Here is a 27324-nt window from a genome sequence, read left to right on the forward strand (position 1 = left end):
CAGGAGAATTCAGACCGCCAGAGGCGAGCTGCGGCAGACAGGGGCCCGTATATATGTGCCCCTGTCCGCCTCAGCTTGATAAAACGCCCCCTATAGAACATCAAGCAGAGATACACAGTACTATAGAAAGGGTCCATATGTCATAAATACACTCTCCCCTTATATATAAACATTTAATAATGTATGTTCCCTCAGCTTCACACACAGCAACCTACTCACTACCTTATATACAGGAATATAAAATTTTAGAAAGTCTTCCTCTGCCTCACACACAGCCCCCTCCCCAGTACCGTATATATATAGAACTGTATTATTAATTATAGGCTCTGCCTCACACATACACCCAGAGAGATTGCTTGTCTCACATACATCGCCCCTCCCCAGTACCTTATATACAGATCTATATTATTATAGAGAGGTTTCCCGTGTCTCATATACACAACCCTTTCCTATCAACAGATCTATATTATTATATGGAGGTGCCCTGTGTCTAACACTCACTGCCCCCCTGCACCTTATATACAGATCTAAATTTGTATATAGATTTTCCCACTGCCGCACACACATCCAAACCGATCCCTATTACCTTTTATACAGATGTAAGTTATTGAGAGGTTCCCACTGCATCACACACGCAGTTCCATACCCAGTGCCTTATATACAGCTATATAATACTATAGAGAGGCTCCATCTGCCTCACAAACACACATCCAGCTCCCTCCCGGAGCCTGTTGCTTCATACATACAGGATTTCTTTAGTACAGCATATGCAGGTACATAACACTAATACAACGGTGGCTTTGCTTGTGTTTACCTACGTGAATCAGCCATGTTGAATACGGATAGTGTAGCAGCTACTTCCATTCCATCAGAAGGACCTATGATGTCATAAGTCACATGGCTGCTGTAACCACACGGGAACAAGTACTACAGGAAGTAGCTGGGTGGGTATTGGGTAACTTCAATGGATGCAGCTTCCGGTGTGTACCATGTGATCGCTGCCGTCCTGTAGTTACTACACTACGGAACAAGCTGCTACCGCCTCACTGCCTCAGTTCAGCAATCTATATGGTTGTTCTATGTAGGTAACTTTCTAATTGGTGATGTGTCTGTGTATAAAGCACTGGGGAGATATGTGTTTCACAACGAACCTCTCTTAGTGACTATATCTGTATAAGCTACTGCAGAAGACTTTATTTTAGAGGCAGAGAGAACCATAATATTAGGTGTCTGTATATAAGGTACTGGAGATTGGGTAAGGTGTGTGAGCCAGAGGGAACCTCTCTATAATATGTGTGTGAGGAAGAGGGGTGTGTGCGAGGCATAGGGGGCCACCATATTTTATATCTGTATATAAGGTACTGGTGGGGACTGTGTGTTTGAGGCATAGGTAACTCCTCTATTATATGTATATCTTCGTTTATAGTACTGAAGAGGGGTGGTATGAGACAGAAGGAAACTATAATATATAATATCTGTATATAGTATTCTGGGGAGGGGGCTTTGTGTGGGGTCACAGAGGATCTCAATGTTATATATCTGAATTCTGTATATAAGGTACTGGAAAGTGAGCTGTGTGTGTGAGGCACAGGGGATCACAGTGTGAGCCTATAACATATACCATATATATATATATATATATATATATATATATATATATATACACACACACACACACCATATACACACACACACCATATACACACACACACACACACCATATACACACACACACACCATATACACACACACACACACACACACCATATACACACACACACACACACACACCATATACACACACACACACACAAACAACATATACACATACACACCATATATATATACACACACACACACACAACATATACACACACATACATACCATACACACACACAAACAACATATACACATACACACCATATATATATACACACACACACCATATACACACGCACACAACATATACACATACATACCATACACACCATATATATATATATATATATATATATATACACACACATACATAACATACACAAACAACATATACACATACACACCATATATATATACATTACACACCATATATATATATATACACACACACCATATACACACGCACACAACATATACACATACATACCATACACACCATATATATATATATATATATATATACACACACAACATATACACACACATACATACCATACACAAACAACATATACACATACACACCATATATATATCCATTACACACCATATATATATATATATATATATATATATATATATACACACACCATATACAAACGCACACCACATATACACACACACACCGTATACACACACACACACCACATATACACACCACACACACTTATTAAAGAACAAAAAAAAAATCTAAGTATTTTGGTTGGCTCCTACACTCCTAGAATATATGTGTTAAGCCCTGACTTACCTTTTCTGCAATGTGCTGTTCCCTGTACCGCACTGGAGATCAGGAAGTGACGTGAGAGGAAATTGAAAAGAGAGGGATGTAGCAAATATTTTCATTGAGATAGAACGGAACAGTGACACCTGCAGGCAGAAATTAAAAGTGCAGGCAAAAATTTTTTTAACTGCCGTTCTTTCTGCAGAGATCCTTCAGTTTCTGCAATAAGAACGCAGATTGCACAGTGTTCTGCCTTGGGGCTTCTATTATCAAATTTGTTTTGTTCCCATGTTATTCCGTAATGAAGAGATAACTAGATAGGCATCTGGGGCACTACATGTCAGCCCAGAGGCAGATTTTTTTTTCACTTTCTGCGATGAGTTTTTTTAGTGAAAAACTTGCTGCAGATCATAATTTTAAATAAAATTTAATTTTAAATTAGGCAGTTACACTAAAGCGCCAGTTCAATTGTAATGTGTTGGTTAACTGGAGGATAAAGTAATTTTTAAAGTTTTATTATATAGTGCAATAGTTGAAAATTGAATTGCAAATTAGCCGCAGACAAAATAAATTGTATAAAATGTCTCTTGAATAAATTAGTTTCCTTTTCTCTTGGTCTAACATAAAAATGTAGTAATAAAAATGTGCATTGCTCATAAGAACGTCTTAGATTCAGAAAAAAAACAGCTTTGCAGACTGGGAAAGGTTTGCGCTAGTAAACAAATGCACTGCTGCTTTGCAGCGCTACTGCATATTTTACTGTTCTCTTCAAACAGCACTTTGCTCTGGATGCACTGTGGTAAGGAAAACTTACACAGTGCAGCCAGAGCGCACTGCTGTTTGAAGAGAACAATCAAATGTGGAGCAGCGCTGGAAAGTTAAATCGTTGACTGTTCCTGCATGTGTCCTTTTCTTTTTGCAGACATTCTGCATTTTCTGCAATGACAGCTCAGATCACTGGACGTTCTGTCTTGGGGCGTGGCAGGAACTAGTGCTGCCATCTAGTGGTTTTACAAATGGATACCATTCTTGCAAAACTGCTGCCAAATAGTGCTCCAGAAATGGGCTGGCTCCTTAGCATATGTCCCTCCTTTTCAAAAAATGATACCAAGAGAACAAAGAAAAATTGATAATATAAGTAAATTAGAAAGTTGTCTAAAATTGTTTCATATCCCTTTAACAATGTGATTAACCATTGGTTAAACACATAGCACTACAGTGTTGCTAGTGTTAAAATTAGTTGTTTTAACAGCATTTGAACACTATAATAGACTATTACCTTTTTATAATAATCTATATCTGTATATAAGATGCTGCAGAGAGGGTTGTGTTTGTATGGAACCTCTCTACTAAGTTTTTGTAGAAGTTGGCTCGGTTTGATTGAGAGGGAACCTGTCTGTGATAATATGTATCTCTATAAGGTACTGGGGAGGGGTCTGTATTTGTGAGAGGCAGAGGGAACATCTCTATAATTATATATAGCTGTATAGAAGATACTGGTGAGGGGTCTGTGTATGTGCGAGGTAGAGGGAACTTTATATATATATATATATATATATATATATATATACTGTACAGTAAGCATATTGAGTTTATCTGTTTTTTAAATGTTTAGTTCTATGTAATGAAATAACTTTGCAATATATTTTCACTATCTATTTTGCCCCTTTTCTGTGTCATTTGGTTCAGAAAATTAAAGTGAATGTAAATTTTGATGCTGAAGTGCCTGGTTTTTAAAAATTCGATTAAAAACATGGGCACTTTAATTCAACCTTTGGTCATCCTCCAATCACTGCTCCCCCCCCCCCCGGGGGGGGAATCGGTGTCTGATTCAAAGCCGTGATTGGAGGAAGCCGGATTCCACATTTTAGACCCAGGAAGAGGCTTTGCGACGGGCGGAGGAAGCTTGAGCGGCTGTCAAGATTAAAAGGTAAGTATTTTTTACAACATGAGTGAAATGTAAATTTTTATGAATTAAAGTGCCCCTGTTTTTAATCAAATTTTTAAAAAACGGGCACTTTAGCATAAAAATTTACATTCACTTTAGGCAATTTCTAATTCTAAGAACTTGGGGTGCACCCCTGCTGGCTTCTCGAGGCTAACTCGGCTACATACTGGGGCTAGCCTTGTTGTCTATGGGCTAAACCCCAGATTGTCTTCTCTAAATAAAGAAAATGCTGGGTGGAGATTGGCTATTGAAAAATAACTGCTGTAAAGAAGGATGTTAATGTTAGACTTGGCTGATATGTTATTCTATAGCAACACAACAGGAATGTCCTGTAATTGCAAGGTGTTTGCTGTCCCTTTAAGTGATAGTAGCTCAGACAAACTGATAAAAGTTTATTCATCCCTGTGACTCAGCCGATACTTGAATCCTGGGAGTCTGTTTAATTGAGGGAACTGCCAGGGTATAAATAGCGCTTCTTATCAAACTCTAGGTGCCATTAAACAATGTTGGTGATGTGGAAAAAAAATAAATGCTTTTTGTTTCACTTGCTATAAGCTACTGCAGTATAGTGTAAAACTGTGCATGGGTACACAAGGGAATTCCAGAGAATTATCACCAATTTGGGCTTATATTTTCATTAATTAATGAAAACTAAAGTTGGTTTCTAAAAGTGCTAGGTCTATTGAAAATACAGCATATAGTTTGTGTAGGTAACTCACAGAAGAAATAAACACATTGAAGTTGATATTCAAAAACAATAAATGTAAATGGTTGTAAACAGCTTCAGCACAAGGTTGTCAAATGGCGCAAATTAAATGGTTAAGGCTTTGTAAATAATAACATAAAATAAAAAAGCTATGTATTGTTAGAGAAGTTAAAGGGGCGGTCTACTCCAGAATGTTTATTGTTTAAAAAGATAGATAATCCCTTTATTACCCATTCTCCCTAAGGGTGATGCGGGAAGCCAGATATGGACCCGTTGCTCAGTGTGCCTAGAGCTTTATTACCCAATCCTCAGTTTTGCATAACCAGCATGGTTGTATTAATACACTTTTTACCTCTGTAATTACCTTGTATCTAAGCCTCTGCAGAATGCCCCCTTATTCTAGTTGTTTTGACAGACATGCATTTTAGCCAATCAGTTACTCCTAGGTAACTCCACGTGCATGTGCACAATGTTATCTATATGGCACAAATGAACTAACGCCCTCTAGCTGTGGAAAACTGTCAAAATGCCCTTAGATAAGAGACGGCCTTCAAGGCCTTACAAATTAGCATATGAGCTTACCGAAGACTAGCTTTCAACAAAGAATACCAAGAGAACAAAGCAAATTTGATGATAAAATTAAATTGGAAAGTTTTTTTGTTTTTTTTTTAAATTGCATGTCCTATCTGAATCATGAAAGTTTCATTTTGACTAGACTGTCCCTTTAATGTATACCCCATATGACAATGAACTGTACATGAGTGTCTCTCTCTCATCTCTCTGTGTTTAGGCTCCTGTTACTGTGAAGATCACGTACAATAGACGTCACTGCGTTTGCCAGTAAAGGGGAAACATTATAAGAATATCTGACAAATTCAGTTGTGCTGAACAAGAAAATGTTTGCCAAGACTGAGAACCAAACCTCAAACTTTCCTGATGCACACGGAGGTAAGCAGGACGTCACATGTATGTCACCTGGTTTTGTCATCAGAATGGGAAAATATTTACATTAACTGACCAGAAACCTCCGTGATCTCATCGTCTTAAAGGGACAAAGGGGTTGATAGTATATTGGTAATGTACAGAAGTCTCTACCTTGCTGTGTATACAATCTTGCTTTACTAATGTTGTTAATGACCAGCCCCAAGGCAGAACATACTGCGATGTGCGATCTCATCGCAGAAAATGTACCATTTCTGCAGAATTTTTTTTTTGCCTGCACTTTTAATTTCTGCCTGCAGGTGTCACTGTTTCATTCTTTCTCAATTTAAAGGGTGTTACGGTTGCCTCCAGGCTGGCTGGAAGTTGGACCGTAGAAAAGGATGCTCCTAGCGCTCACCAAAGAATCATCAGCACCATAGTCAGCAATCCCTGTAGTGATATTAGCTGAAGCTGTCCCCTACAAACATGAGTCAAAGCTGCAAGTTAGAGGGACAGAAAATAGGTCTGATGTGCTGGAGCACACAGCCTGCTTTTATTCAGGTTACATGCAAACAGGACACTCTCAGGGGGAGGCATAAAATCCCCCATCACACATTTGATATTAGATAGGGAGACACTCCCTTTGACAGGCCACAACATTTACTTCAGCAGATAACATTACACACAATAAAACAATGCGGTCCACCTTATCAATACTAGTCTGATTAGACAATGGGAAAGTTGATCACTAAACCTAATTAGAGCTAATCCCAGCAGACTTGTATTTAGAATAGGTTTCTTGAAGCTGAACAAAATTTAACTCTTAATGGCACACAATGAAACTGAACCAAGTGGGAGAAAGCCAGGGACAAGTCATTTCACAGGTCTGGGGACATAGTCTTAAAGGGGCATTGTTCATCAAAGTCACAATATGTCCCCAGATGGTTCTTAAAGGGCCACACACACCCAACAAAAGTCAATATGTCCTCAGGGGCACAATCTTCCAGGGGCCATAGTCATGTGGAAGGAGGCTGGCAAATAGGCTTCTCCAAAATCCAGGGAAGCAGGGCAATTTTTCATTTAAAGGGCCAGTTACAAACAGCAGTTTGTAACATATCTCCCCTTTTGGAGGGAGACTAACCAGGCACCTGACCTTCTGCCGGTCAGTGCCTAAGTTAGTCTCGCAACCCACCCACAAATAATCGTTAGCAGCAAAGTAGCCCCCCCACAATACGTAGTACTGGCCTGTAAGTTCCAGGTTGCAGGATGAAAGTGCAGCATCCTCGGCCTTCCTGGCGCAGCTGGGCAAATAGCTGATGGTACTTGGGGGGCAGAGGCCAGCGGCACTCTGCCCTGGTGCCAGCGCTTCTGCTGGGGTGAGGGGTTTGCAGGCCAGTCCTGTAACAAGGACAAGGTCTGTAGGGCAGAGGCCAGCAGCGCTCTGTCCTGATGCCAGCTCTTCTGCTGGGGGAATTGGGGCATAGTCCTGCCCGGTGGCAAAGGGAACGTGGGGGTCAGTGGGGGTTAACATCTCCACTGTTAACCCTGGGCCCAAGTTAGGAGTTAGCTGGGGAGGGGGAGATTGGCTTACCTCCTCCTCCTGATACTCCGGCGGCCGTTGGGAAGGGAGGTCGATGCTCTCCGCTTCCTGTGGAACATGCTGCGGCTGGGGAGAGAGACCGGTTGTCTCCTCTCCCTGGAAGGCACACTCCGGCTGGGGAGGGAGGTCGATGCTCTCCCCTCCCTGTAGCTGGGTCTGTCGCTGGGGATCTGGGCCGCCTGCCCAGCATCCCTGTAGGGCCGGTAGAGAGACTGCGGTCCCATCTCCACCTGCCTGCTGGGGGTCCTCCCAGGACCAGTCTATAAGGCCTGCTGCCTCTGGTATCTCTGGTTGGGGTTGGGGAAGGAGACCGGTTGTCTCTTCCCTCTGCACGGTATACTGCCGCTGGGGAGGGAGGTCGCTGCTCTCCTCTCCCTGTGGAACATGCTGCGGCTGGGGAGAGAGACCAGGTGTCCATACCCTCAAACTCCACAGTTGGCGCTCAAAGGCTCGTGCCGCTTCGTTCTCAGTAGCCAATTCCCGGATGAGGCGACTGACTACCTCCTGTGCAGGGTCTGGACCATATCGGACTAGCCGCCTCTTTACCTCTGGAACGAAATCCGCGCCCTCATAGCGACGGATCAGGTTGAGGTGCTCTTCACAGGGTTCTGACCAGTATCTTGTCAGCTCCATGCTGCTGTAGGTAGGGACGCTGCGCAGTGGCTAGCGTTGCCCTCAATAACTTTCCTACGATACCAGTGCTGTTGTGGTGCTGCTCCTTGCGCTAGGACGCCAATCCCACCGCTGCCGCCAAATGTTACGGTTGCCTCCAGGCTGGCTGGAAGTTGGACCGTAGAAAAGGATGCTCCTAGCGCTCACCAAAGAATCATCAGCACCATAGTCAGCAATCCCTGTAGTGATATTAGCTGAAGCTGTCCCCTACAAACATGAGTCAAAGCTGCAAGTTAGAGGGACAGAAAATAGGTCTGATGTGCTGGAGCACACAGCCTGCTTTTATTCAGGTTACATGCAAACAGGACACTCTCAGGGGGAGGCATAAAATCCCCCATCACACATTTGATATTAGATAGAGAGACACTCCCTTTGACAGGCCACAACATTTACTTCAGCAGATAACATTACACACAATAAAACAATGCGGTCCACCTTATCAATACTAGTCTGATTAGACAATGGGAAAGTTGATCACTAAACCTAATTAGAGCTAATCCCAGCAGACTTGTATTTAGAATAGGTTTCTTGAAGCTGAACAAAATTTAACTCTTAATGGCACACAATGAAACTGAACCAAGTGGGAGAAAGCCAGGGACAAGTCATTTCACAGGTCTGGGGACATAGTCTTAAAGGGGCATTGTTCATCAAAGTCACAATATGTCCCCAGATGGTTCTTAAAGGGCCACACACACCCAACAAAAGTCAATATGTCCTCAGGGGCACAATCTTCCAGGGGCCATAGTCATGTGGAAGGAGGCTGGCAAATAGGCTTCTCCAAAATCCAGGGAAGCAGGGCAATTTTTCATTTAAAGGGCCAGTTACAAACAGCAGTTTGTAACATAGGGCCACTGTAAGTAAATATTTTCTATGCCTGTTACTAACTAACTACCCCAAATATGCTTTTTATCAATAGCATTTCATTAACATATCTCTACCGTATATCAGAAATCTTGTCTGCAAATGTAATTGTTTTCCAAACCCACTCCGTGGGTATCCTTTGCTCTGTACCAATCCGTTTACAATACCTAGGTTTCAAAATGGCGCTTTAAACACAAAGTTATTGGTTTAAGTATTTTGAACACGCAGTGCTGAAAATAGTGGGCAGGATAACGTGACATCATCTGCGAATAAAAGATATAACTTTTAGAACGTTATGAAACTTCGTTTTGGAGAAAATATAGGTCAGTAGGTTTTAATTAATGTATATTAACTTTAATATGTTAGTTGTTTAGCTTAAAAATTATAACAGAAAGTAATCCTTTAATTATTTACTACGTTCCTCTCTCTTCAATTTCCTCCCCATTCCTGAACTCCAGTGCGGTACAGGGTAACAGCACATTGCAGAAAAGGTAAGTCAGGGCTTAACAAATTTATTCTAGGAGCCAATCAAAATACTTAGGAGCAAGATTTTTTTTTGTTCTTTAATGTATGTGTGTGTGTGTATGTTTGTATCTGTGTGTGTGTGTATATCTGTATGTATGTGTGTCAGTTTCCTCCCCCCTTCCTGAACTCCAGTGTGGTACAGGGTAATATCACATTGCAGAAACGGTGAGTCAGGGCATAACAAATTTATTTTAAGACACTGCAGAAAATTTTTCACAAAAACAATCTCATTGCAGAAAATAAAATAAAAAAAAGTTCTGCCTCTGGGATGACCAGATCGGCACTATGTGCTCATGCCCAGTCTCTGCATAAAGAGCACTTATTGGATAGGTAAGCTCCATGCATAGTGTACCAACCAATCAGCTATTGCACATGTTGCCAATTTCTTATATACAAAATGTCTAAACATGGTTTTGTTTGTTTTTGTAGGCACTTTGCATTGCACAATGTTTGACTCTAGTGCGCTTAAATTGTACAACACCAGTTTATGAAATCAGAGTGCAATCTGTATATGACAGCAGTGCTTGTCATCAGAGTTTACTGAAGTAGGCTCACAAGTGTGCTTTATAAATGGCAGCACTGTTTGTCGTTAGAGCATTCAAAGGTAGATTCAGGAGCATGCTCTATATGTACAGCAGTGCTTGTCATGAGAGCATACTGAGGTAGGCTTAGAAGTGCACGCTATCTATGGCAGCAGTGCTTATTATGAGAGCATACTGAGGTAGGTTTAGGAGTGCACTCTATACATGGCAGTAGTGCTTGTCATGAAAGCATACTGAGGTAGGTTAAGGAGTGTGCTCTATATATGGCAGCAGTGCTTGTCCTGAGCCCATACAGAGGTAGGCACAGGAGCACTGTCTATATATGGTAGAAGTGTTTGTCATGAGATCATACTGAGGAAGGCTTAGGAGCGCTCTCTATATATGACAGCAGTGTTTGTCATGTGATCATACTGAAGTAGGCAACAGCAGCTTGCTCTATATATTGCAGCAGTGCTTGTCATGAGACAAGGCTCAGGAGCGCACTCTATACATGGCAGTAGTGCTTGTCATGAGAGCATACTGAGGTAGAACAGGAGCGTGCTCTGTATATGGCAGCAGTGCTTGTCGTTAGTCCATATAGAGGTAGGCACAGGAGCACTGTCTATATATGGCAAAAAGATGCGTAGTCCACAGCACTATGAATAAGCATCTGTTTATTAAAGCATAACAGACGGGTAAATGTGCACATTTTGCTTTAATAAACAGATGCTTATTCATAGTGCTGTATGTCCTACGTGCACTACACCAGATGGGAGTTCCAGGTGCTAAGCTTTACTTTATCTGTTGTGTCTATATATGACAGCAGTGTTTGTCCTAAAATCATACTGAGGTAGGCTCAGAAGTGCTCTCTCTATATGACAACAGTGTTTATCATTAGAGCATACTGAAGTAGGCACAACAACATGCTCTATATATGGCAGCAGTGTTTGTTATTAGAGCATACTGAGGTAGGGTCAGGAGCGCTTTCTATATAGCTGCAGTGTTTGATACAAGAACATACTGAGGTATGCTCAGGAGCATGCTCTATATATGGCAGCAGTACTTGTCATAAGAGCATACTGAAGTAGACATAGGAGAGCACTCTATATATGCCAGCAATGTTAGTCATGAGAGCATACTGAGGTAGGTATAGGAGTGTTACAGACAATGGATACCCCGACTGGGTATCTCCGCCAAAAGGTCCTGCTTTCTTCCCGGAACCTGTAGCTGTATAGCTGGAAAGTGATTATAGCAAGTAGCCCACCCTAATAACCAGACAAGACCAGTATTAAAGGGACAGTACACTGTAAAATTGTTTTTATATGAATGTATTTTCAATGACTTGTTATACCAGCTGCATAGTATAAAATTTATGAGAAATTGCATTTTCAGTTTATTTGTGTATATGAAGTAGCTGTTTTTCTGCTTTTTTTTTTTTATTGAGGTTCATGTACAGGTGTACAAAAAATATACGATGAGCAAACAAAGGGTAAACAAAGCATATGATTACAATACAATTAGAAAGCTTTACGTGCATCACATTAAAATGACACTAATCTCTGAGTAGTTAGTATTGCGCTGTAAAGTTCGGGAAAAGAATGCAGTGCTCATCATTAATGGTGGGTGTTGTTCTACTTATAAACCCTCTAAAATGGATTAAGGAGGCCACTCTTGGACCTCAAGTGCTTAAGTGGTAATACTATTTATAGAAGGCATCTGAAAGTGAAGAGGCCACTTTGTGTCTCATCTTGTAAACCTAATTTTTTATTTTTGTAGTACTTTAACAGAACAGTATAGCGTTAAGAAGTTATAGAAGGGGCTCTGCCAGAAAATAACTAATTTACAACATTTAAGTACTTAGTAGAGGATGGAGCTACACTTAAACCTGGGGGTTATATCTAAATAGGATGTAGGGGTCAATAAGCTAGTGGCATCATTTGGTGTTGTCACAGGAAACAGGTCTCAAGGGCCAAACAAGATATGGACTGTAAGCCAAGTGGATTCCTCTGCTAGGTAAACAGAAGAGAAAATTAGATCTCTTGTTGAGCGCCTAGATGTGGACTGTTGTAGAATATTAGCAATAGGAAAAATGATAGCCACTGCAGAATCATATCTTAAGCCTACAAGGGAGGTAATGGATAAACCCGTGTGAACAGGTATTTAATTTTATAAAAGGTGTATATGTGGCTCTAATGTTTAAACTGGTAAATTTATGATAATCTAACAAACACCTAAATGCTGAAGTTAGGGACTCATCGTCTCGCCGTCGAGACCGCTAACAGCAAGGCGCCATCCCAGAGTGAAAAATTAAGTAAAGTTTAAATCGCTAGAAATGCAAATAGGGCTCTGACTAAAGTATGTTCTGGGGTGTAAGTGAAGAGGCAGTCCTATAAGCTAGCTACTATGTGTGGTACAAGAGCATATAAGTTTATCCTTTTTTTAAGCATATGCATACCAAGGTAGGAATTGATAATCAGCTAAAGGGTCATAGAGAGTGCAAGGTGTCTGAAACTATGGGTCTGACAAAGTGTCCTAAGAAAGTAAGTACCATGGGATCTAAAAGTTGACAGACACAGGCTGCAAATATACACGTAGTTAAACATGAGGAACATTCTCGCAGTTTAGAGCATAGTATTGATAGGATTTGATATCTACATGAGAAGATCATATTGTGATATTTAACTTAACATCAAATGATACATTAAAACTAAGGCAATACAACACAACTGAACAGGCTGTGTGACTACAGTTACTTGTCACAGTCCAGGGTGAACATATATTTATAAGCTGCAAATAGACCCATAGCCAAACCAGAACAACATTAGGAGCATTCTCATAGTTTAGAGCATAATATTTATAGAATTTTACACCCAGATGAAAAGATCTTATTATGATATTTACTTAACAGCCTTATAGGAACACTAAAAACTAAGGCAATGCAATACAATAGAACAGGCTTTGTGACTACAGTTCATTGCCATATGTTAGAATGGACATATGCAGGCTGCAAATGGGCAGGTAGTTAGACTAGAGTAACTATGTCCCAACCAGCACCATGTAGCAAAGCCAGAACCAAATGCAATACAGCAGGCTATGCATCTACTGGTTCTTGCCTTGATCTCCACAAACAGCCTGTAATTAACCTCCAGGATCCCATGTTAGATACAGCAAACCTGTGTAGGAAAGGATGGTAGGGTGCTTGTCAAGACCAGTCCCAGTCCTGCCTTCAAGGCTCCACCTTAGATGCAGTGAAATTGTACAGGGAAGGATGGTAGGTATCATCACTATTCGTGCACATAACGTTATTTTTGGGTGCATGCATATTAGGCCAGTAGAGTCCCCCTTTACATGCCCTCATTTTGGAATTACAGCCCATCGTGTAAGTTGTTGTCTGTTCAGCGCTGGCTACCCACACTGAAGGCTCCGCAGCAGGAAGCTCAGTAGATGCAAATAGCGAGTGCCAAATATTCAAGAAACCGCTTGTTCCATGGATTTTGTCTTCACTCGATTGGGCAATAGAGCTCTCTATATTGTCATCCGGTAGTTTAGCCTTGACATCTCGGACTGTGAGCTCTGCAGGAGCAGAATGAGCTTCGTCATTGGCAGGCAGCAGATGCTGGAGCTCCACCACACCACAGCCTCCACATTTCACTGAGACCTGCTCAGGCTGTATGTGCTGTTTTGCAAAGCATAATTTTCTGTAAAGCTAAATGCCGCGTGCAGCTTCTCTTCAAAGGCAGCGCTATGAGATTCAAGTAGACAGCGCAGCTCCTCCAAAATATATATCGCCGTCTCCATGGCATAATAAATACAGGGAGTGCAGAATTATTAGGCAAGTTGTATTTTTGAGGATTAATTTTATTATTGAACAACAACCATGTTCTCAATGAACCCAACAATACTCATTCATATCAAAGCTGAATAGTTTTGGAAGTAGTTTTTAGTTTGTTTTTAGTTATAGCTATTTTAGGGGGATTTCTGTGTGTGCAGGTGACTATTACTGTGCATAATTATTAGGCAACTTAACAAAAAACAAATATATACCCATTTCAATTATTTATTTTTACCAGTGAAACCAATATAACATCTTAACATTCACAAATATACATTTCTGACATTCAAAAACAAAACAAAAACAAATCAGTGACCAATATAGCCACCTTTCTTTGCAAGGACACTCAAAAGCCTGCCATCCATGGATTCTGTCAGTGTTTTGATCTGTTCACCATCAACATTGCATGCAGCAGCAACCACAGCCTCCCAGACACTGTTCAGAGAGGTGTACTGTTTTCCCTCCTTGTAAATCTCACATTTGATGATGGACCACAGGTTCTCAATGGGGTTCAGATCAGGTGAACAAGGAGGCCATGTCATTAGATTTTCTTCTTTTATACCCTTTCTTGCCAGCCACGCTGTGGAGTACTTGGACGCGTGTGATGGAGCATTGTCCTGCATGAAAATAATGTTTTTCTTGAAGGATGCAGGCTTCTTCCTGTACCACTGCTTGAACAAGGTGTCTTCCAGAAACTGGCAGTAGGACTGGGAGTTGAGCTTGACTCCATCCTCAACCCGAAAAGGCCCCACAAGCTCATCTTTGATGATACCAGCCCAAACCAGTACTCCACCTCCACCTTGCTGGCGTCTGAGTTGGACTGGAGCTCTCTGCCCTTTACCAATCCAGCCACGGGCCCATCCATCTGGCCCATCAAGACTCACTCTCATTTCATCAGTCCATAAAACCTTAGAAAAATCAGTCTTGAGATATTTCTTGGCCCAGTCTTGACGTTTCAGCTTGTGTGTCTTGTTCAGTGGTGGTCGTCTTTCAGCCTTTCTTACCTTAGCCATGTCTCTGAGTATTGCACACCTTGTGCTTTTGGGCACTCCAGTGATGTTGCAGCTCTAAAATATGGCCAAACTGGTGGCAAGTGGCATCTTGGCAGCTGCACGCTTGACTTTTCTCAGTTCATGGGCAGTTATTTTGCGCGTTGGTTTTTCCACACGCTTCTTGCGACCCTGTTGACTATTTTGAATGAAACGCTTGATTGTTCGATGATCACGCTTCAGAAGCTTTGCAATTTTAAGAGTGCTGCATCCCTCTGCAAGATATCTCACTATTTTTGACTTTTCTGAGCCTGTCAAGTCCTTCTTTTGACCCATTTTGCCAAAGGAAAGGAAGTTGCCTAATAATTATGCACACCTGATATAGGGTGTTGATGTCATTAGACCACACCCCTTCTCATTACAGAGATGCACATTACCTAATATGCTTAATTGGTAGTAGGCTTTCGAGCCTATACAGCTTGGAGTAAGACAACATGCATAAAGAGGATGATGTGGTCAAAATACTCATTTGCCTAATAATTCTGCACTCCCTGTATAAGGCAAATTGACGAAGTAACGCTATATAATGCTATGAGAATAGTTTTAAATTGCAGTGACTGGTGAGGTGGCACTTCTCCTTAACGACAGGCCCACAAAGGGTACCTGCAGGGGGGGTCTAAATAATGGCAACAGTCCTCAGCGTGACTTGGGAGCCCGGGTGAATTTGTAAAATCCTGCAGCCACGAGGTTGGAAAGATGGCTGCCACTTATGCAGAGTCAGGATAGGGCTCCGATCCCAATTCAAAGATGTAGCACAAGAGGTTAAATTTGGCTTTTGCCAGCTGCTAGATAGGAGTCCAGGGTGTACTCAAGGGGTTTCTCATGGTTCAACTCTGTGATAAACCATAGGTAAGGTTGAATATAGCATAGTCAGGACCAGAGCAGCAAGATTATGCGACCATTCTCGTGTGCACCGGACTCCACCCCCTGGTTTTGTGCTTTTGAACCACAGCCTATTACAATGGGTTGAGCTTAAGGTAATATCAGATCTCATTGTGTTATCATTTTGTGTACACACACTTGCTTCCTTATCTTATATTTGTCTAGAAAACCAAAGCTCAATACTTAGAGAGAACAATGGAAAATTATAATTTTATTACTTAACTAGCATGCCCCCCACTGAGAGTGTAATCTCTTCTGCTGGCTGTGTTTACTTAGGCTATTCAATATAATCTACTCCAGTATAGTAATTTTCAGTATAGGATGGGACACCACAGCCTAAATCAGCTATTTCAAATGCCAAAATAGGGGTAAAGGAGCTACTTGTAAACCATTTAAAACACTCCAGCAGGTAAAATGAATCAGTGGGAACAATTTAAAGGGGAGACATTTTTTGGGTGAACTGTCCCTTTAAGGTGAAACACGAACAGACTTTATTGTGAAACACACACTGCTTATATACACACTGTGCAAAGAAAGGAAGTGTGGGACAGAAGCGCTCCAAAGAAATGAAGCCTACCTTGCAAATTTTGTGTAGACAATTTTTTGCCGTGATAGTATTATGTTTTAAAGTGATAGTACTATGTTTTAGAGTGATCAATATTACTGATAAGTTTATAGTATTTCTAAATGTTCCCAATACAAAAAACAGATGAGACAAGGTGACAAGAAGTGATTTGTACAAAATGTAACAAAAGATTTATTAAAATGCTAAAAATTGCTAATGTAGCACACTAAAGTTGCTATAAGATGCCGGCATCTATAATAATCAATATATTTAATACTAAGTGTACCTCAGCAATGATATGTTATCAATTGTAGGTAGCAATCTTACATACTAAATAGCGCTATTTTTGTATCTTATGGTAACGATTAGCAAAAAACAATAAAACAAAGCCAATACTTGTATGTTAAGCTAAAATGTTCCCAAATGGTTTGTGACTTATTCGTTGGTGTATAGTGTCTTGCACCAATATCAGAAATAGATTCTTCGGCTGTGCACAGCTTTGTAACTCACAGTTCTCCGATATACAAACGTGTATTGACAGTCCGTTGGGAGCTCCGGTATAGATGGTGACGTCAGACCAGCAAGCTTTGTGAATCTCGTCCACTTCAAGAAATCCTGTGTCAAAAAACACAGAGGGAGTCTTCAATTTCCAGCTTGGATTCTGTCCCACACTTCCTTTCTTTGCACAATATTTTTTGGATCATTTCTTAGGAATCAATGATCCCCTATAGGAAGAGAGAGCAAATATACCTTAGAGCTAGCACTCGCACCACTCCCCTTCTTTTTCTTATATACACACTGCCCATCATAAGGGTCTTATCTGACCCCCAGATCTCCCGCCCCTCCAGACAGACTGGCGCCCCCATAGGAGCCATAGTCCCCGTAATACAGAGGCAGTGTATTCGTGGTGATCCTGAGGGAGCGGCGGCTATTCCCAGGTACCAGTGGAGAGCCCCGGTCCCCAAGGTGTCCCAGTCCAAAAAGTGTCACGATCCGTCGATGGGGGCCGAAGCAGCAGCTGGTCAAAGGTACACAGGGTAAGCCAGGGGGTGTAGGAGTTGTAGGGGGGTCCGAAACCCCAAGTTCACAAGGGAGCTCCCTTCCGGCAATCATCCCACCTCTTGCCCTCCCTAGAGGGTACTAATCCCCAAAAGAGCGGAGCTCTGTGACAAAAGGCCACTGGAGCGACCTAGGGTAAAGGTCAGCGGGGTTACGGGGTAGCTTGGCTGGGTAGTAGTTCCGTGAGTCCGGCCAGCCAGGAAGGGGTCAGGCGGTAAGCGATCAGGTCTTCCATGAGGAGGTACAAACAGTGCGAGCACAGGACAGAATGAGTCTAGGACAATGCGTAAGCCACAAAAAAAGCAAAAACAATATAATAAACAGTGACTTAGGTTGTAGGGGGGTGGGGGTTGCCTTGGCAGCTTGGTATCCGTGACAAGGAGCATGCACTATTTATGGCAGCAGTGATTGTCATGAGAGCATACTGAGGTAGGCACAGGAGCGTGCTGTATATATGGCAGTAGTGCTTGTCATAAGAGCATACTTAACTAGGCTCAGGAGCGCACTCTATATATGGCAGCAATGTTTTTCATGAGAGCATATTGAGATAGGCAGAGGAGCGTGCTCTATATATCGCAGCAATGTTTATGAGAGCATACTGAGATAGGTACAGGCGCATGTTCTATATATGGCAGATGTGTTTGTAATGAGAGCATAATGAGGTAGGTACAGGATCATGTTCTATATGAGGCAGCAGTGTTTGTAATGAGAGCATACTGAGGTAGGCTCAGGATCATGCTCTATATGAGGCAGCAGTGTTTGTAATGAGAGCATTCTGAGGTAGGTACAGGCGCATGCTCTATATGAGGCAGCAGTGTTTGTAATGAGAGCATACTGAGGTAGGTACAGGATCATGCTCTATATGAGGCAGCAGTGCTTGTAATGAGAGCATACTGAGGTAGGTACAGGATGATGCTCTATATGAGGCACCAGTGTTTGTAATGAGAGCATACTGAGGTAGGTACAGGCGCATGCTCTATATGAGGCAGCAGTGTTTGTAATGAGAGCATACTGAGGTAGGTACAGGATCATGCTCTATATGAGGCAGCAGTGTTTGTAATGAGAGCATACTGAGGTAGGTACAGGATCATGCTCTATATGAGGCAGCAGTGTTTGTAATGAGAGCATACTGAGGCAGGTACAGGCGCATGCTCTATATGAGGCAGCAGTGATTGTAATGAGAGCATACTGAGGTAGGTACAGGATCATGCTCTATATGAGGCAGCAGTGTTTGTAATGAGAACATACTGAGGTAGGTACAGGATCATGCTCTATATAAGATAGCAGTGTTTGTAATGAGAGAATACTGAGGTAGGTACAGGAGCATGCTCTATATGAGGCAGCAGTGATTGTAATGAGAGCATACTGAGGTAGGTACAGGATCATGCTTTATATGAGGCAGCAGTGTTTGTAATGAGAGCATACTGAGGTAGGTACAGTATCATGCTTTATATGAGGCAGCAGTGTTTGTAATGAGAGCATACTGAGGTAAGTACAGGTGCATGCTATATATGAGGCTGTAGTGTTTGTAATGAGAGCATACAGAGGTAGGTACAGGATCATGCTCTATATGAGGCAGCAGTGTTTGTAATGAGAGCATACTGAGGTAGGTACAGGTGCATGCTCTATATGAGGCAGCAGTGTTTGTCATGAGAGCATACTGAGGTAGGTACAGGATCATGCTCTATATGAGGCAGCAGTGATTGTCATGGGAGCACACTGAAGTAGGCTCAGGAGCATGCTTTATGTATGACAGCAGTGCTTGTCATGAGAGAATACTGAGGTAGGCACAAATTAAGTTGGGTCAAGTAGTTAGGTACGTACGATGTGACTACAGTATTCCAAGACACTGGTTTATTTTGGCCATTTTAACCATTTAAATTGTGATTTTTTTTTCTCCTTAGCTGTGCTACTGTACTTATTTTTTTATTATTTAAATTGTATTATATAAAATCTGTGCCAATTTCTTCCCAAAAGTGATTACATTTTACTCATTGCTGTAAGTGGCTGCATTTAATACAAAGCGTGATTTAATTAGACTTCAGGATATTATTGTAAAAGAAGATAAAACATACAAACTGCTGTTATATAAGTTTATGTTACACCCTGTACTGTGCTCTATCAGATAATTTCCTGCTGTAATTACAGGGCGTCTAGAGGAAAACCCGGGCACTGGGCTATTAAATGTGAAGGAAGAGGATGAGACAGATGACATGAATAGTCATCAGACTGAAATACATTGCTCCCTCCCTGCCGGTGAGTAGTAATACGTGAGAGTCTGCCGGGGCTGTGCACACAGTTACTTACTGCTCTCCCTCCCTGCCGGTGAGTAGTAATACGTGAGAGTCTGCCGGGGCTGTGCACACAGTTACTTACTGCTCTCCCTCCCTGCCGGTGAGTAGTAATACGTGAGAGTCTGCCGGGGCTGTGCACACAGTTACTTACTGCTCTCCCTCCCTGCCGGTGAGTAGTAATACGTGAGAGTCTGCCGGGGCTGTGCACACAGTTACTTACTGCTCTCCCTCCCTGCCGGTGAGTAGTAATACGTGAGAGTCTGCCGGGGCTGTGCACACAGTTACTTACTGCTTTCCCTCCCTGCCGGTGAGTAGTAATACGTGAGAGTCTGCCGGGGCTGTGCACACATTTACTTACTGCTCTCCCTCCCTGCCGGTGAGTAGTAATACGTGAGAGTCTGCCGGGGCTGTGCACACATTTACTTACTGCTCTCCCTCCCTGCCGGTGAGTAGTAATACGTGAGAGTCTGCCGGGGCTGTGCACACAGTTACTTACTGCTCTCCCTCCCTGACGGTGAGTAGTAATACGTGAGAGTCTGCCGGGGCTGTGCACACAGTTACTTACTGCTCTCCCTCCCTGCCGGTGAGTAGTAATACGTGAGAGTCTGCCGGGGCTGTGCACACAGTTACTTACTGCTCTCCCTCCCTGCCGCTGAGTAGTAGTACGTGAGAGTCTGCCGGGGCTGTGCACACAGTTACTTACTGCTCTCCCTCCCTGCCGGTGAGTAGTAATACGTGAGAGTCTGCCGGGGCTGTGCACACAGTTACTTACTGCTCTCCCTCCCTGCCGGTGACTAGTAATACGTGAGAGTCTGCCGGGGCTGTGCGCACAGTTACTTACTGCTCTCCCTCCCTGCTGGTGAGTAGTAATACGTGAGAGTCTGCCAGGGCTGTGCACACAGTTACTTACTGCTCTCCCTCCCTGCCGGTGAGTAGTAATACGTGAGAGTCTGCCGGGGCTGTGCACACAGTTACCTACTGCTCTCCCTCCCTGCCGGTGAGTAGTAATACGTGAGAGTGTGCCGGGGCTGTGCACACAGTTACTTACTGCTCTCCCTCCCTGCCGGTGAGTAGTAATACGTGAGAGTCTGCCGGGGCTGTGCACACAGTTACTTACTGCTCTCCCTTGTAGTTTACGGTCTGGTTTATAAGCGCAGATAACACAATGAGTTTAACCCTTGTTTAGTTCATGTTGTATTTTGTATACTGGTATATAGAGGCTCACGGTAAAAAAAAAAAAAAAAAAAAGGATGAGAGGGAAAAGGAGAATGTGTGAATTTGCTGTTGTTATTGTCTGTCTGGGAAATGCACAAACTGTGTTATGGTAAAGTTATAAAAAAAACTAGATCATGTGATATAAAAAGGGAATCTACTTTATTTGTACAGATGAAGATAATGCTGATATAGTGAAAGCTGAGAGAACAGAAGATCTGTGTGTGACACGTCAGCTGGAAGCACCAGATGAGGAAACCAGTGACAGCATCAGTCAATGTGAGTGTGCACTTGTGGTGTGTCTGAGGGACACAGGATACAGGTGAGTGTGCACTTGTGGTGTGTCTGAGGGTCAAAGGATACAGGTGAGTGTGCACTTGTGGTGTGTCTGAGGGACACAGGATACAGGTGAGTGGGCACTTGTGGTGTGTCTGAGGGACACAGGATACAGGTGAGTGGGCACTTGTGGTGTGTCTGAGGGATGCAGGTCACAGGTAAGTGTACATGTATGTTGTGTCTGAGGGACATGGATTAAAGGTGAGTGTGCACTTGTGGTATGTCTGAGAGACACAGGTTACAGGTGAGTGTGCACGTGTGTTGTGTCTGAGGAATGCAGGTCACAGGTAACTGCACATATTTTGTGTCTGAGGGATATGTGTTACAGGTGAATATGTATTGTGTCTCCGGGACACAGGTTTACAGGTGAGTGTGCAGGTGTCTCAGGGATGAAGGTAGCATGGGTGTTGTGTGTTTTTGGGTTACAGGTGATTGTACACAAGGTGGTTGTGCATATATGGTGTGGGTTACAGGTGAGTCAGCACATATATTGTGTGTGAGTTACAGGGGAGTGTGCACATATATTATGTGTGTGAGGTACGTGAGTTACAGGTGAGTCAGCACATACAGTATATTGTGTGTGAGCTATGTGGGTTACAGGTGAGTGCACATATATTGTGTGTGAGTTACAGGTGAGTGTGCACATATATTGTGTGTGAGGTACGTGAGTTACAGGTGAGTGTGCACATATATTGTGTGTGAGGTACGTTAGTTACTGGTTAGTTTGCACATATATTCTGTGTGAGGTACGTGAGTTACAAGTGAGTCTGCACATATATTGTGTGTGAGTTTAAGGTGAGTGTGCACATATATTGTGTGTGAGGTATGTGGGTTACAGGTGAGTGTGCACATATATTGTGTGTGAGTTACCGTGAGTGTGCACATATATTGTGTGTTAGGTATGTGGGTTACAGGTGAGTGTGCACATATATTGTGCGTGAGGTACATGAGTTACCGGTGAGTGTGCACATATATTGTTTGTTAGGTATGCGAGTTACAGGTGAGTGTGCACATATATTGTGTGTTAGGTATGTGAGTTACAGGTGAGTGTGCACATATATTGTGTGTTAGGTATGTGAGTTACAGGTGAGTGTGCACATATATTGTGTGTGAGGTATGTGGGTTACAGGTGAGTGTGCACATATATTGTGTGTGAGGTATGTGAGTTACAGGTGAGTGGGCACATACCTTGTGTGTGAGTTACCGTGAGTGTGCACATATATTGTGTGTGAGGTACGTGAGTTACAGGTGAGTGTGCACATATATTGTGTGTTAGGTATGTGAGTTACAGGTGAGTGTGCACATATATTGTGAGTTACAGGTGAGTCTGCACATATATTGTGTGTGAGTTACAGGTGAGTGTGCACATATATTGTGTGTGAGTTACAGGTGAGTGTGCACATATATTGTGTGTGAGTTACAGGTGAGTGTGCACATATATTGTGTGTGAGTTACAGGTGAGTGTGCACATATATTGTGTGTTAGGTATGTGAGTTTCAGGTAAGAGTGCACATATATTGTGTGTGAGTTACAGGTGAGTGTGCACATATATTGTGTGTGAGTTACCGTGAGTGTGCACATATATTGTGTGTGAGGTATGTGGGTTACAGGTGAGTGTGCACATATATTGTGTGTTAGGTATGTAATTTACAGGTAAGTGTGGGTCTACTAAATAATTCTCTTGTGTGCACATAGTAATTGTTTTGCGTTCTCACATGATTTTTTGTTATATATAATGAGAGAGAAATTAATATATCCCATGAGCACTACAAATAACTTAGGTATGTGAGTTACAGGTGAGTGTGCACATATATTGTGTGTTAGGTATGTGAGTTACAGGTGAGTCTGCACATATATTGTGTGTGAGTTACAGGTGAGTGTGCACATATATTGTGTGTGAGTTACCGCGAGTGTGCACATATATTGTGTGTGAGTTACCGTGAGTGTGCACATATATTGTGTGTGAGGTATGTGGGTTACAGGTGAGTGTGCACATATATTGTGTGTTAGGTATGTAAGTTACAGGTGAGTGTGGGTCTACTAAATAATTCTCTTGTGTGCACATAGTAATTGTTTTGCGTTCTCACATGATTTTTCGTTATATATAATGAGAGAGAAATTAATATATCCCATGAGCACTACAAATAACTTACACATATGCATGTATATTCTTATTGTACAGGCCGTATGGATGTGACGCCTTCAGATGGCTCAGCAGTTGAGTACAGAGGAGAACCGTATGTGTGTGATCACGTGAAGACTGAGGAGGATGAAGTTCCTATAAATACGGCTACAGGTGATTAGCAATAATTAATACACTACCCTTAAATATCCGCCGGATATAGCGCAGATCTTGCCTCCGAAGTTGCGCTAGTTAAACTCAAAACGACCACAGACGTACATGGTACGTCTGTCATTAAGAGGTTAAGTAAAGGGAATATTCTGATGGTGACATTGTGCCTCATGTAAATAACAGTTATATTTTCTCAGATGGTTACACAGCAGACACAAGTCAGTGAGCAGCTCATGTATGAATAACTAAGGGCTAGATTACACATGAAGCACAAAAATATAAGCACTGCTGAGTGCTAACTCCACTCAAGTTAAATCTATAGCGCTCCTATTCTTGTACTCATATTACAAGTTAAAAGTAAAATTTTATTGCAAGAGCCAATGCCTCAGGCGCGGTAACATATGGAGGTCGGATATTGTGACCTTGCTGAGTCCCTTTGTGCATAGACATCTGTATATTTACACACACATACATATATATACTGTATTTATTTATTTATATATATATATATATATATATATATAAACACATATACACCTTTGTGCACCAGATCCTAGACCATATCCCTTTAAATCACTATTAGAACATTTCTTTCAATAATAAACCTTGTTTTTGTATTAAATATGTATAACTCTAAGTGAAATACTTAATTTTAATGTATTATATATGTGTTTTAATGGGACAGTAAAGTCAAAATAAACTTTTGTGCTTCAGATAGAGGATAGAGTTTAAACAAACTTTCCAATTTACTTCTAGTATCTAATTTTCTGTGTTTTCTTGGTATCCTTTGTTGAATAGCATACTTAGGTAGGCTCAGGGGCAGCAATGCCCTACTGGCTAGTTGATGTTTGGTGTCTGCACAGATATGCCTCTTGTCATTGGCTCAGCAGATGTGTACAGCTAGCTCCCAGCATTTGCTTCATTCTCTTGGTAACAGAAGTACATTGTAAAGTTGTATAAAATAGTTGATGTTTGATGTCTGCACAGATATGCCTCTTGTTATTGGCTCAGCAGATGTGTACAGCTAGCTCCCAGCATTTGCTTCATTCTCTTGGTAACAGAAGTACATTGTAAAGTTGTATAAAATTACTCTCTATCTGATTCATAAAAGGATTATTTTTGTTTTTTACATTTTACTTCAGGTCTCTAAAAGCACTAAGTTTCCAGTGCTATTTTGTAATGTGCTCGAGTGTAACACTTTTGTCGCCAATGTAATATGAGCGTTAGTAGCAAATCCTGCTCTATCCATTTAAAGTATAGGGTGCGCTAAATAAATGTCAGCCTCGGTAAAGGGACATGAAACCCTTAATTTTTCTTTCATGAGGTAGAGAGAATGGGGAGCAGAACCGTTAACGTTACCCTTAGTCTGACCTTGCGCACAATCATTATCACAGACATGACGTTTCAGATAGATACAGAGAGAATATAATTTTAAATAACTTTCGAATTTACTTCTATAATCTAATTTTCTTCATTCTCTTGGTTTCAAAGGATACCAAGGGAACAAAACAAATTAGATAATAAAAGTGAATCTATCTGAAAATGTCATGTATTTGATGATGATTGTGCACAAGGTCACACTAATTGTACCGTTAATGATTTTGCTCCACTTGCGTCTCATGAATGCAGTGCACAGGCAAGTGTATATATGTGATGTGTCTGAGGGATACAAGGCACAGGTGAGTGTACATGTGTGATGTGTCTGAGGGATACAGGGCATAGGTGAGTGTACGTGTGTGATGTGTCTGATGGATACAGGGCACAGGTGAGAATGTGTGTAATGTGCCTGAGAGATACAGGGCACAGGTGAGTGTATGTGTGTGATGTGTCTGATGGATACAGGGCACAGGTGAGAATATGTGTGTAATGTGCCTGAGAGATACAGGGCACAGGTGAGTGTATGTGTGTAATGTGCCTGAGAGATACAGGGCACAGTTGAGTGTATGTGTGTGATGTGTCTGAGGGATACAGGGCACAGGTGAGTGTACGTGTGTTATGTGTCTGAAGGATACAGGGCACAGGTGAGTGTATGTGTGTGATGTGTCTGAGGGATACAGGGCACAGGTGAGTGTACATGTGTGATGTGTCTGAGGGATACAGGGCACAGGTGAGTGTACATGTGTGATGTGCCTGAGGGATACAGGGCACAGGTGAGTGTATGTGTGTGATGTGTCTGAGGGATACAGGGCACAGGTGAGTGTACATGTGTGATGTGTCTGAGGGATACAGGGCATAGGTGAGTATACATGTGTGATGTGCCTGAGGGATACAGGGCACAGGTGAGTGTACGTGTGTGATGTGTCTGAGGGATACAGGGCACAGGTGAGTGTACGTGTGTGATGTGTCTGAGGGATACAGGGCACAGGTGAGTGTACATGTGTGATGTGTCTAAGGGATACAGGGCACAGGTGAGTGTACATGTGTGATGTGTCTGAGGGATACAGGACACAGGTGAGTGTACGTGTATGATGTGTCTGAGGGATACAGGTCACAGGTGAGTGTACGTGTATGATGTGTCGGAGGGATACAGGGCACAGGTGAGTGTACGTGTGTGCTGTGTCTGAGGGATGCATTGTGCTGGTTAGTGTGCGTGTGTGATGTACCTGAGGGATACAGGGCACAGGTGAGTGTACGTGTGTGATGTGTCTGAGGGATACAGGGCACAGGTGAGTGTACATGTGTGATGTGTCTGAGGGATACAGGGCACAGGTGAGTGTATGTGTGTGATGTGTCTGAGGGATACAGGGCACAGGTGAGTGTACGTGTGTGATGTGTCTGAGGGATACAGGGCACAGGTGAGTGTACGTGTGTGATGTGTCTGAGGGATACAGGGCACAGGTGAGTGTACGTGTGTGCTGTGTCTGAGGGATGCATTGTGCTGGTTAGTGTGCGTGTGTGATGTACCTGAGGGATACAGGGCACAGGTGAGTGTACGTGTGTGATGTGTCTGAGGGATACAGGGCACAGGTGAGTGTACATGTGTGATGTGTCTGAGGGATACAGGGCACAGGTGAGTGTATGTGTGTGATGTGTCTGAGGGATACAGGGCACAGGTGAGTGTACGTGTGTGATGTGTCTGAGGGATACAGGGCACAGGTGAGTGTACGTGTGTGATGTGTCTGAGGGATACAGGGCACAGGTGAGTGTACGTGTGTGATGTGTCTGAGGGATGCATTGTGCTCGTTAGTGTGCGTGTTTGGCATTCTAATATTAATTACAACTTCTTTGTGCAGTGCAAAAAAAGCTATACTGTGACCTTATTTATACGATCTATGCAGGTGATTTTAAGACTGAAGTCACATCTAATGCTGAACAGACTAATGACTTGGAAGCTTTGAAGCAGGAAATCTGTGACAAAATCAGTACAGGTGAGTGTATGGGGTCAATTTATTATAGTGCAAGTGGACATGATACGATGTAGCGTATCATGTCCGCTGCACATCAATAAATGTCTACAGCATACGCTGTCGGCATTTATCATTGCACTAGCCGTTCTTGTGAACTGCTGGTGCAATACCGCCCCCTGCAGATTTGCGGCCGAGGGGATGTCAATCAACCTGATCGTATTCGATTGGGTTAATTTTTGTCCGCAGCCTCAGAGCAGGCGGAC

General features: G+C 42.4%; 1 pseudogene; it reads left to right on the forward strand.

The window, feature by feature from the left end:
• Positions 1-1016: 1016 nt before the first annotated feature.
• The window catches only part of LOC128657054 (zinc finger protein 260-like), a 57214-nt pseudogene continuing 30906 nt past the window's right edge, over positions 1017-27324 (forward strand).

This window comes from Bombina bombina, chromosome 4 (genome assembly GCF_027579735.1).
Source record: "Bombina bombina isolate aBomBom1 chromosome 4, aBomBom1.pri, whole genome shotgun sequence".
Classification (NCBI taxonomy): Eukaryota; Metazoa; Chordata; class Amphibia; order Anura; family Bombinatoridae; genus Bombina; species Bombina bombina.